The 12,048-nt window shown below is 39.9% G+C and overlaps 1 protein-coding gene across 1 annotated transcript in view; it reads right to left on the bottom strand.

Moving 5' to 3' along the window:
• Positions 1–12,048, bottom strand: part of ST6GAL2 (ST6 beta-galactoside alpha-2,6-sialyltransferase 2) — a 173,789-nt gene that overhangs the window by 67,299 nt on the left and 94,442 nt on the right. The gene's annotated exons all lie outside the window — the stretch shown is intronic.

The raw sequence follows: 12,048 nt of genomic DNA, 5'->3' as shown, positions 1-12,048 counted from the left end.
CACAGACTGGTCTAGTGCAAGGTACCCCTGCCCATGGCAGAGGGACTGAAAGTAGATGATCTTTAAGGTCCCTCCCAACCCAGGCCAAAACATTCTACGATTTTTTCATGTCTAAAGTTGATGTTACCACAAGTACCCTTCTGCTGCGCCAGAGGCTCCAGCTTGAAGCATCTCATTATCTTTGACTGTAATGACTTGAGCCTCCTAGCTGTGTCCTGACAGCCTGCTTTTCCAAGGCATGATGCAGGACCATGCTCCTCACCAGCTGCCAGCAGCAGAGATGAAGACACACTCTGAAGTCTGGGGTGTGTGAGGAATTGTATTTCCTCCTCATTAGCACTCGGGGAGCTTTGGTGTGCACACAGCACAGACTTGCCAGTCCTGCAGGAGCACACAGGAGTTCACACCACACCAACAGGGAAATGGCATCGCTGTTTATTGCTGGATGGAGCCTACCTGATTAAAGTATGAAAAACTGTGCAGCCCCAAAGCACACAGATTTGTTGTAAAACACAAATACTATGTTGAAACCCACTAGTTTTTCTCAAAATCATTCAATTTATTTGCAACCTCAAAAGAGATTGTAGTTTATTGACCAAGTGAGAAGTGAAGTGGCTGAGTATCACATTCCATCAAAATTATGTAGGTTCAGCTAGGAATAAAGCCTGTCTTCAGCTTAGTTTCATGCAAGACTGTGATGTGACTAACATGGAGATCAGATTTCATTGGCAAATCAAGTAAGAAGCAAAGTGAGGTGCAGAGAACTCATTTAAAATCACAGCTGAAATAATACTAAACATGCAAGTGAAAAAGTTACTGACAAAGTTAATTGCTTTTCTTCCATATTAAAATAGTTTCAAGTTTGTTCCAGTGTGAAAGTCACTTGCAAAGACTCTAGGGCATTAAAATTAAGCTTTCTTCTTTTGATTTAGTTGAGGAATTAGCTGCATTAGAAACTCAGGCAGGGACACCAGCTAGAAGAAAATCAGAACCATCAAAGATATGAGATCTGGCAAAGCTCTCAAAGGCAGTACATTGACAATTAAGTTTCTCACTAATCCCCATGATGCATGTGTGCTTATATGCCTATGGAAATTGTGTTTGATTCTTTTTTTCCCTAGATTAGTAGGTTATTTCTCCAGTTTTTCATTAGACCTTTTTCTTTTCTTTTCTTTTCTTTTCTTTTCTTTTCTTTTCTTTTCTTTTCTTTTCTTTTCTTTTCTTTTCTTTTCTTTTCTTTTCTTTTCTTTTCTTTTCTTTTCTTTTCTTTTCTTTTCTTTTCTTTTCTTTTCTTTTCTTTTCTTTTCTTTTCTCTTTTCTTTTCTTTGTCTTGTCTTGTCTTGTCTCTTTCTCTTTCTTTTTCTTTTTTTTTTCCCTCCCCTCCCCTGACCTTTATGACCATGACAAGATCATAATTAAAAATGTTGGACTAAATTTCACCTTATTTATATATATGCAAGTCCAATTTAATTAATAAGGTTGCATAGTTAATATAACTACTTTTTATAAGTAAGGCCCATTCTCGATTCCATTTATTCAGTAACAAACACGTTGGTTTGTTTTAAAGCATTCTAATCCTCAGTTACTTAAAATGCAGCTCATGGGATTGATAAATATGCTTGGCTCAGGAGGAAAAATATCACATTTACAAAGATGCATATCAGCATTAAGTATGGGATTTAAAAGCCCATAGAAATGTTGGCTTGACAGAGGAAGATGGAACATCCATTCTCTTCCTCTGAGGCTAGGTAACTTCATTAGTGTTCAGCTTAGAGTGGGTACATTGCCTCTTTCACCACTCACACTTCCATTCTTTCAAAGGGCACAGCCTTCCTTCATAAGGAAAGTCTCACATCTTGGATGCAGTGCTCCTGGCCAGCAAGAGCTCCACAGGAGAATTTAAAGAAATAACTCTTACATTTTGCTAACATATACTGAGCTTCTGTGGATTACTCTGCTCAGCATCCAAAGTTCAGTGCCTTGGAAATATGCCAGAAAAGCAGCTTGGTCCAACATTGAAAAATGGTATTGTCTGATGGAATTGAAAAGTTCACAGAAGAGGGACAGCTTTGCCAGATCTTCTGATTCACACCAAAGTAGCTGAAACCACTTATAGAAATTTGTTGCTTCAAAAGAAAGTTTTCCTATCTTATGAAGAAAGGTGAAGACATGCTTGAAAAAGATTTAATAAAGACAAAATGTGAAAACTGAAACCAAACATTACAAATAACTATTAGCCCAAAGTTTTTTGGATAATTTTCTTGTGCTATTGTTTAAAAGAGATGGTTGAAGTAACATTTTTGAAGTAAGTGATTTGGGCTAGAAATGTGCTCTTTATATTAAAATCTCTTTTAGGGCAAAATGCATATGAAGTTATCTGAGCAAATAAATTGGCCACAATAAAATTAAAGGAATGTGGCTTGATATCATGCTGGAAAGCTATTCCTTTGGATCTTAGAAAGAAAAATTCACCTGTCCTATGGAAAGGAAGAAGTTAACTAAGGTCTTTTCTCAGGCAATCTTAAAATGAAAGCTAATTAAGGACCTGCAGGAAAGAAATGCAGGGATATGCTTTGTGAAAGTGAGTAAGAATCATTTCTGTATGACAGAAGTTTTCTATGTTTGTCATGTAACCCAAGTGAGCTTGGCAAGTCTCATCTGGAAGGGACCTCTGTGTTGGATGTTTGCCATAAGGGAGATTCTACCACTTCAGGACAGCCTCAGCCTGTGTTTTAATTGTTTCACAACAAAAAATTATTTCTTATATCCAGACAGACTTTCTCTTGATGAAACTCTATGCATCATTGTCAGGACATCCATCAACTCTGTAGCTGCATTTCAGGTATTGAAAGACTGTGACTACATCCCCCTGGAGCCTTTCATTCTCCAGAACAAGCAAAGCCAATTTCGTCAAGATTTCTTTATGCCATATTCTACAATCCTCTCATCATCTTCATGACTGTTCTCTGGGTCCTCTCCAGTTTTTCAATGCTTCTCTCAAACTGGGCCACAGTGTTCTTTCTATTTATGGCCTAAAAAGTACCATTACCTCTGTTACTGTGAGGCAATCACTTTCCTTGATGCGCTGATTGTGCTCTTGTTGGTACAGGCTCAGGTATGGCTTGTTGTAAGGACAGACTCTGGATCATATTTGGTCTGCTTCTCACTAGAACCCCCAGCTACTTTTCAGGAGAGCTGAACCTCCCCAGCCTGTATCCTCAAATGATGACTCAAGATCTATTTATTGCAGCTTGGACTTCTTCACCACAACAGAGGGCACTTTTCATTTTTGCACCTTTCTGCACCAGATCTGTTCAGTGCATTTCTTCTGCTCATCAGGGTTACTTCAGCACCACATGAGGAAAAAAAAGAAAGGGTCTGAGTGGGTGGTAGACAGGATGGGATTCATCCTCCTACATAGTTCCTGTCTGAAATGTGAACCAGTGGGACTGGCATTAAGTCCAGCACCAGAAATCTGCTTGGGTAAAGCAGTTTATTGCTATATGACCAACTAGTCAGAAAGGTTTTGTCTCATGGCCATGCATATGTGGATCAGCCAGAGGGTATCTGAATCAAACTGCTCAGCTCCTGGTGCCATACACTGAGAGAGCCATCAAAGTCTCCTTTGCACCTCTGCTGCACAGGGACACCTTCTTCTTAGTGTTGTGTTCCTACCTCTTAAAAAAAAAAGGACATATTTTTCCATATGATATTTATCTTGTTCATTCCCAATTAGTACTGGCAACTTTGTCCAGTCTGTATTTCAAATTATCAAAGCAAGAGAGCTTCCATTGGATTCTAGAATTCAGATTCTAGAATTCATCCATCTCTTGGTTGCTACAATGTTACAAAAAGCTTCCAGGAGTTTTGACTACATTTCCTTTAATCAATGCCACTCTTTTTTACTAGCTATTCCATAAATCATTTTAAACAAGGTTTCTCTATTTCTTTGCACCTGCAGAGGCTTTTATGGAGTTATTCTATTCCCCCTTAGTCTGTGATATTGAGCTAAACTTTTATTTCTTTAATCTTCTCTAGAAATGAGTCCCTCAAGTCCTTTAAATATTTTTTGTTGCCCTTTTCTGCATTTCCTGCAGGTTTTTGGACCCTGTCTGGCAGAGACTTGCTTAGACTGGTGAGCAATATTCAACCTGCAGCTTTCTTGTTTGCTCCTCTCTGCACCTTGTCTCTGGGTTCTTAACTCTCCAGCTGGGGATACAACCCACAGCAGCCCTTGAAAAATGTAGCAGTAGCCAGAAATCAGCTTCAGCAGCACTAATGGTGTTGGAACTGAGCCCTCTGTATGGTGTTTGGCAGAGGCAGAGGAATACAGATGCTGCCAGTCCTGAGAAAGCTGCTGCCCTCCTGAGATGTGTTCCCGAAGCTTTGCATTTTTACATAAGATATAAATCAGAGTGCTTTGTAACTGAAAGCACATGCATGTGTAGTAGGCAGATGGAGGCAGAGATTGCATGTCAAAATGTAGTTTTGTGAAAAAAAAAAAAAAAAAGAAATTAAGAATAACAGCATGCTGTAGTGCATATTCTCAGCCAAAGTGGAATCCCTGTTAATAAGGAAGCACAGGCTGGGAGTTGGGGACATAAAGATTGCTTTGCAGTTTTCACTTCCTGAGGAAGAGTATATAGAAATTCAAATCCCAGCATGAGTTTTAACACACAGCTTCCAACAGCTGTTGGGTATCACATAAGGAATTGGCAGGTCTATGGCAGCAGCTGTGACTTGCCACATCCCTGGAACTACCACAGAGATGTAAGAGATGGAAGTGATGCAGGTACTTTTGCAAGGTATTTTCCACTTGGGTTGTATTGAAACAGAGCAGCTGTGGTGACAGAAGACATTCAAGACCCCCCCCATGTTACTTTCTCCAATAGAGTAAAAAAAAAATTATTTTTGTCTATAAAACATGTTTACCAATTTATGGTACTATATACACTAAGTCAAAATACAAGGGTTTGGTCTTCATGAGAGAAAATATGTTTTGAAGTCAGAAGCATCCCATTTCATGCATGGTCACATGATTTTAGAGGCAGAGCTATGAATTACACTTGCAGTGTAATCATTTCAGGTGCTTTATTTGCATTTGTCCTCAAAACAAGATGAACACATTAATCTGAAGAAAGGATGCCCATTCTGACATCTCTGAAAACTCACATGTTTTTCCCATCCCTGTTGGTGGGCAAAGAATGCAGCCACAATGCAGCAAACCTTCCAGGTGGGTCTTTATTCAAAGCTGGATCAAAGAATAGGAGTTAACTGTATCTGTTCCATGACACTCATTTCTGTCATACTTCAGGGCATTTGAGCATCACTATTCCTTTGTAATGGACAAAAAGCACACAGTAGACAGGGAAGTAAAATCTATGCAGAAAATCAGCAGTGCCCCCATACAAGAGAATTTAATCCCTTGCAAACATCTTGCCCTACCCCCTAGAACAGCTGGTGGGTTTTTTCCCTGTCTCTGCCCAAAGGAACAACAAAGAGACAGTCTGTGTATATGTTGTATTTTTCACAATAGAAGCTAGCCTTGCTTTTAAAAATAGTGAAATATCTGAAGGGGTTAAGCCTGGATGTGGGCCATGTACAGGTTTCAGTGCTTAAAGGTCAGGTCAAAGAAAGGAATTATTTTTTTTTCTCTGCTTTTATGGCACAAACTACTGAATGTGCAAAACTAAATATCAGATAGGTATTTATATGGAACTATTCTGTACTTGCAGCAAATTCAGTGGCACCACATATGTTCCATAGGGAACAGATACATATTCCACATGGAATAGGATTTCAGGAAATGTTGTATGCAGTCAGCTGGGAGTAGGTTCTCTCTACTCACTTAATCTACTGTCTCTGATTACTTTCAGAGTCCTCAGAGATATAATCCCCCTCGTATAATAATGTTTCTGGATACAATTCCTAATGTATTCAAAAGAGCTGGACCAGAAAATGAGTATGTATACAAATATACTTTCATACAGGAGCTGAGTATTCATTATAATGGAACAAAACTTGCAGCAATGAATGAAATTAAGAAGAGACATCACCTCCTTTCACTCTGGAGAGTCTGTCCTGAGACTTCCAGGACATCATGCAGAGTACTTCAGATTTGGAATTGATCTCCAGATATTCCAGGCACAGCCCCTTCTCCTCTTCCTCCAAATTCTCAAAACTTTACTACTCATTTGAGCACTGGAGGACTCACAAATCAGTTGATCATTGATAATTTAGCTATGATTTAGATAAGATTATTTAGATTAGAAATAAGGAAGAATTTTACAATGAGGATGGTAAAACACTGAAGCAGATTTCCCAGAGATGTGGTAGATGCCCCATCCCTGGAAACATTGAAGATCAGTTTGGATGGGGATCTAAACAACCTGATTAAGTTGAAGATGTCCCTGTTCATTGCCAGGTGATGAGATTAGATGAGCTATAAAGGTTCTTTCCAGCTCAAACTCTTCTATGATACTATGATTCTATAATTCTACTGCTAGGAACAGGTCTCTGAAACTTTTGGGAAAAAAAATCTGTGAGATCATATGCTTGAAAATCTTTAGAAACAATTTTCCTGTCTATATAACTGAGCTTCTCAGTCCTGGAGCCTCTTGTCTTTCCTCAGGTATCTTAAATACATGCACACATCAAATGTTGGTTTCTTGGCTTTTGCAGCAATTTTGAATCTCTGGCATCCACAAAATTATGGTAATCCTAGCTAATTAATGCTGTCCCTGATGAGAGTCAATAAAAATGTCTATAGCTGTTGTATTCAGTTTGATTTGACCATGTACTTACCTCCTTCTCTGTCTCTCTGTACTCACTGGAGTCTGGAAGGGATTCAGCTGACCAGCTAATAGGCATTTATTTCAGGATGAGATAAATCTCTCCCCATGTTCTATCACTGTACTGAATAGCTCCCCACTGAGCAGGGAGGCTCCCAGAACACAAACCCTCAAACTCAAGCTCTGAGAAAGTGGAGGATGTGTCAGAATGTGGCTTAGGCTGGCCACATGCATGTAGCACTCGCCTGTCCCAAGCCAAGCCCTTAGGCACCACACCCATATTAAAAGAAAAAAAAAAGTAAAAATAAATTAAGCAAAAAAGAATGCTGGAAGCAGAAAAAGCCATGAGAAAGCCATCATTCTACCCAAGAAAAGTTCTTCTTTTGTAATTAAGTTTGCTCCATTTAAAGTAAATTCTCTCCTGTCTGTTCTCCTTATGCAGAGGCACTGTGCACTTGGCAAGGCTCTAGCTGAAACAGTGTCCTTCAGAACGTGGGGCAGACAATTTTCCCGTGGTTATAAGGCAGCAAGAGAGTGTGTGCAGTGATCTGGGGGATTGTGGAGGGAGCTGTGTGCTGAAGGAGGGCTGGCAAGCTCAGGCCATGCTTACAGAGCGAGCTTATTTCCAGGCAGAATGCAAAGGCATTATTCCCACATGCAGATTGATCAGGGTTCATCGCTGTAATCACGCTGGTTGAAAATAAACCATTGTTGCATACCATGCCCACTCCCCTAGTTTGGTACTCAGAAAGAAAGCAGATGTGGTTTTCAATTCCATTTCCCTCACTGCACTCCATGTTGCAGTGAAGGACCTGAGAACTCTGGGATGAAAACAGCTGGAGTTGGAAAAGTGCATCTAAAGATTTGTTTAGACTAGCAAGTCTTGCAGCTTTAGCTGCACTAGTAAAGGAGCCATTCTTACTTTCCTGAGACCCCATGTAATCATACCAGTTAAAGGTGCTTCTAGTGGCAGAGCTTATTCTGCTTCCAGCTGCAAAATGAGTTTCTCTAGTACAAATGGTACTTTCAAAGTACATAAAACTGCAGCTTCCAGAAACAGATGTAGAACACTCAAAAAAGGGCCTGTATCTTTGTGTGCTAGTGAAAATAGCAGCATAAAGCCTCTCTAACACAGGCCAGCCCTAAATGGCAGGCAAAACCATGGTATTCTGAGTGGTACTCTCTGACATATAGAGACTTGTGTAAACTGCAAGCTCTAGTCAAGGTGTACAAAATATCTCTGCCCCACATTCCTTCTATATTTAGCCATGCAAAATCTCCATCCCTATTATGTGCATCAGCAAGAGAAGGAATTGACTGGGTAATTTATGCTGAAACTCGCTCACAGCATTCATTGAGATAGCTGTGTTAAATCTCTCAGTAGATTTTTCATAACACATAATGCAGTGCTGTTGATTTATTCCCCTTGGATTCTTTCTGTGTACCTCAGTACTGCTGCCAAGCATCCAAGCCTTTGAGTCCTGTCAGCACAAGCTACCCACTTCTTCCTTCCACATACATAAAAAATGCCCTACAGTGGTACTCAAGGGTTTCTTAATTGTTCTTATGAGTTCAAGTGTTTCCTTGCATGAGGCTTCCCAAGGCTCCTCAGAGCCTGCTGTTTGCTTAACCTGTTCACCAGGGAAGAACTGACACTACCAAGCAGATTTTGGAGCTGTCAGAGCTGCCCCTGTGCAGGGCAATCTTCCAGCTGCCTTCCTCTTCCCTAACCTGCAGCAAAAATGAACCAGTAATAACATGGCACACCAGGATCTGAGGCAAGAAAAGATAATATAGATAAATATAGATATAAATATAGATAATATATAGATATATTATAGATAATATAGATAATTTCCCTGCTTCTACTATGCACACTGTAGGCTGTTTTAGCATAGGACTCTATGAAACCAGCCTTAGAGAGTGTGGCCTGTCTTGTTTGCATGCTGCAGGTAACTCTTCAGTTTTTGGAATTTGTTTCACTTTAAGCCTTAAACCCCTGTTGTCTCCTTCTGCCCCCCAAAGTGGTGTGGATTGTACATATGGCAATGAGAGACTGGGGGTTCAGATGATGCAAGACAGGGTGCTAGCACTGTCACCTCTGAGCATGTCCAAGTCCTACAGGCAGCAGATAAGCAAGTTTGCTTACCTTTTAATATATTATTAAGCTAAAAAACTATTTATACTAAAGACTCCTTTTCTTCCACCCCTCCAAAACAGGCTTGGAAAGCACATACCGGGTCTGGGGGGGTTCATGGCTTACCCTAATGACAGGGTAGAATGTTAGGAGGAAAGACATGGAAATAGGGCCACAAACTCTGGGACAGAGATACCTGAGGGTATGACAACTGCAGTACAGAAATCTCTCTGACACAGTACTTGTCAAAGTAAACAAGCATAAGATTTACATTGATTTGCATGTGAAGTCTCTGCAGTCACTACAATTGTACCTACTTTTGTTCAAAAGCCCTTGTCCTGGTCTCCCAGAAGAAGTCAGCCCTTTTAGCATAGCCTGTAGAGATGTCTCATGGCAACCAGAAAGGTCCTTCTAATTCTAAATATATGTCCTTTAACAGGTCTATACTAAAGCTGAAGCCTACACTTAAGGCAGATCAAAGTTTCACTGTGTGGCATAGTAGCTGGCATCTGATTTTAAAAGCACAAGTTAGTCTTTAAAAAAGCAATGAACTGACACTATAATTTAAATAGAAATGGTGTTCAGTTGCCTTTTCCTGTATCACTTCTAAAAATAGATGCTGCACACGCTCTCAGTATTTGCATACATATATGCATACATAGTGGCTGTCAATCACTTGGTAAAAAGTGCACAGCTTGAAATGGAAGTGTTTGCAACTTAGGAAATGAAGAAATAACGTAACTCAAGCAATCTGAAGATGAGTCTGTCTTAAAGATAATATGATCCTTAACTTTATAAGAAGGCATTTCATTTCTCTCACAGAATTTCTGCCCCTTTCAGGGCATTGAGCAGCCCTGGGTGGTGATGATCAGGACTGTGCAGTGGGAGAATCAGTCAGCTGTGGGACACATCTCATACATCAACTTCAACCCCAATGAAAAATTCTAGCTCAGATGGTTGTGATTTCTGCTATCTAATGACCAGATAGTCTTAAGTCTTACCATGGAGAGTATTAAGAATTCTTTTTGTAAGCCATGGAGCTGCTGATCTTTCTGATAAAAAAATAAAGCCTATTCTTTCAGGATTTGTGGTTCTTACACTGCCTTTCCCTGCTGGGCAGAGCTGAGTAGATAGTAACTGTGTTGGTTAGCTTTTCTTCTTGTTCTGCCACAGGTCTCATTTCAGACTTCTTCAAGTCTATCAAGTCACCTTACAATCAGAACTAATGCTCACAGACAGAAGCCATAAAAAAGAGCAGTTGAGGATTCCAACATCTAATAACAAAAAGAGAAAAAGAAAATACATTTGAGAACCATTCAAGATGCTTTACCATTCTTTCTTAGAGCTCCTTCCCTGCCACATCTGTTGCTTAATTTTTCCCACAAGAAATAAACTGGAGCACAACCAGTAAATTTTAAAGGAAGACATTTATAGCTCTGTCATATCTCCGCTAGTCATTTTGAAGTCTGACATAAGAAGACCAGCTGCAAAGGATATGTTTACAAACATGAATTTTTTGAACGATTGATGACCACATGCCAAACCATAAATGCTGAGTAATTAATTATCCAGAGTGCCTTGTGAATCATAAAGGCAATTAATCTTTTTGTTCAGTTAAGCCCTGTTGTGAGACATTATCAAAGTTGTATAAACCAAGTAAGCAAGAAAAAAAATAGTTCCAAAGCAATCTTAAGAAATAAGACAACCGAACTCCCCCCACTCCCCAAAATAACAAGCAAATACATGTAACTATTTAATCAAACTCCAAGCTACTCTTTCATGTGTTAATCCATTCCTAAATTATATTATCTGTTATCATATCTAGGCATGCATGTGATTTAATGCTTTTGACACCCTTCAGCACATGTAATTCCTCTTGCAATCAATGAGATTTTGTCATACAGGTGTAGGAACCCTTTCCTCTTTATTATCTAGAAATGTTTGATAGCAGAAGGACTGTGTGCACAAGATCTAAGCCCTGAAATGAGGAAAATTGGTTTCCAGCTCAAGGCTTCTCATTTAACATTTTGTGCAAAGGTCTCCAAGTTAACAGCTACCTTTACATCAAAGCTGCTGTTAAAACTTTCCTATGTCCCACATCTCTTGTGAGGATAAAGGCACTAGTATTAGCTAGGTTACAAGTCTAAGGGTAGTGAGGGTAATCTAAGTACACACTATATTTCATACACACAAACAGGTCAAAACCTTTGTCTTGGACATTTCAGTGGGGATGAAATTGCCTTTACAAAAAATCAGGCTAAGTTCAGTGGAAGATTTCACCAATATAATTGGCAGCAGCTTGCTAGGGAGAGGAAATGCTGGGGGGATTGGGTACTGGGGCAAAGGGATATTAAACACACTCTGTCAGCTGCAGGCTGCAGACTGTGCAGTAGCACTCCCACTGAGAGCTAATGGATGATGAAGAGACACAGCCAAAATGTCTCTGCAATGCTCACGAGCCCCGGCTGTGCTCAAAGATTTCTTCCCGGAAATCCAAAATCCTGAACCCTCCTCCCTTGGAGCAGAGCAAGAAGGAAGAGCAGAGGAGGAAACTGCTTTGAATGAAAACAACATGCACAGTGTGTGAGAGGGGGACATGATCAAGGGCGGTATGTTTTATACTTTATGGAAGTGGCCCCTGGGAAACTTCTCTTTGGATGGTTTATGAACGTAATATTTGTTCCGCCATGTGCTTATCTCTAAGGTCTCTGTGCTGCAAAATATAGCCCTGAACAGAGTGGTGTGCTCTTGCAAGGCTCCACTGACTCAGTGGGATTCTCACCAATGCACAGGCTTCATTCACCCAAAAATAAAACTCCAAAGGAGTTAGTGACGTGTACACGCAAGACTTTGCATCCTGCGTATTAAATCTATCTGTAGGTGGTGTTAAACTTAGAGAGTGGTCTGTCATTTGGAATGCCAGTGCACTAAAAAGAGATTGTCAGGAAGATATTGTCTAGGAATATAAATGCCATGTGTTAAGTGCAGTTTTTATTTGAAAGCTGGGGGGAAAAATTATTTGGTTATTGTGCTGGTTTTTGTTTGCTTGTGCTATTTCAAAAATGTGGCATTTCATGTATTGCACTCCAGCAAGTTTGGAGCAATTTGGTAGGAATCCTG

Source organism: Molothrus ater, chromosome 2, assembly GCF_012460135.2.
Source record: "Molothrus ater isolate BHLD 08-10-18 breed brown headed cowbird chromosome 2, BPBGC_Mater_1.1, whole genome shotgun sequence".
Taxonomy (NCBI): domain Eukaryota; kingdom Metazoa; phylum Chordata; class Aves; order Passeriformes; family Icteridae; genus Molothrus; species Molothrus ater.
The sequence above is the reverse complement of the archived record's forward strand: the minus strand, read 5'-3'. Positions and strand labels throughout refer to the sequence as shown.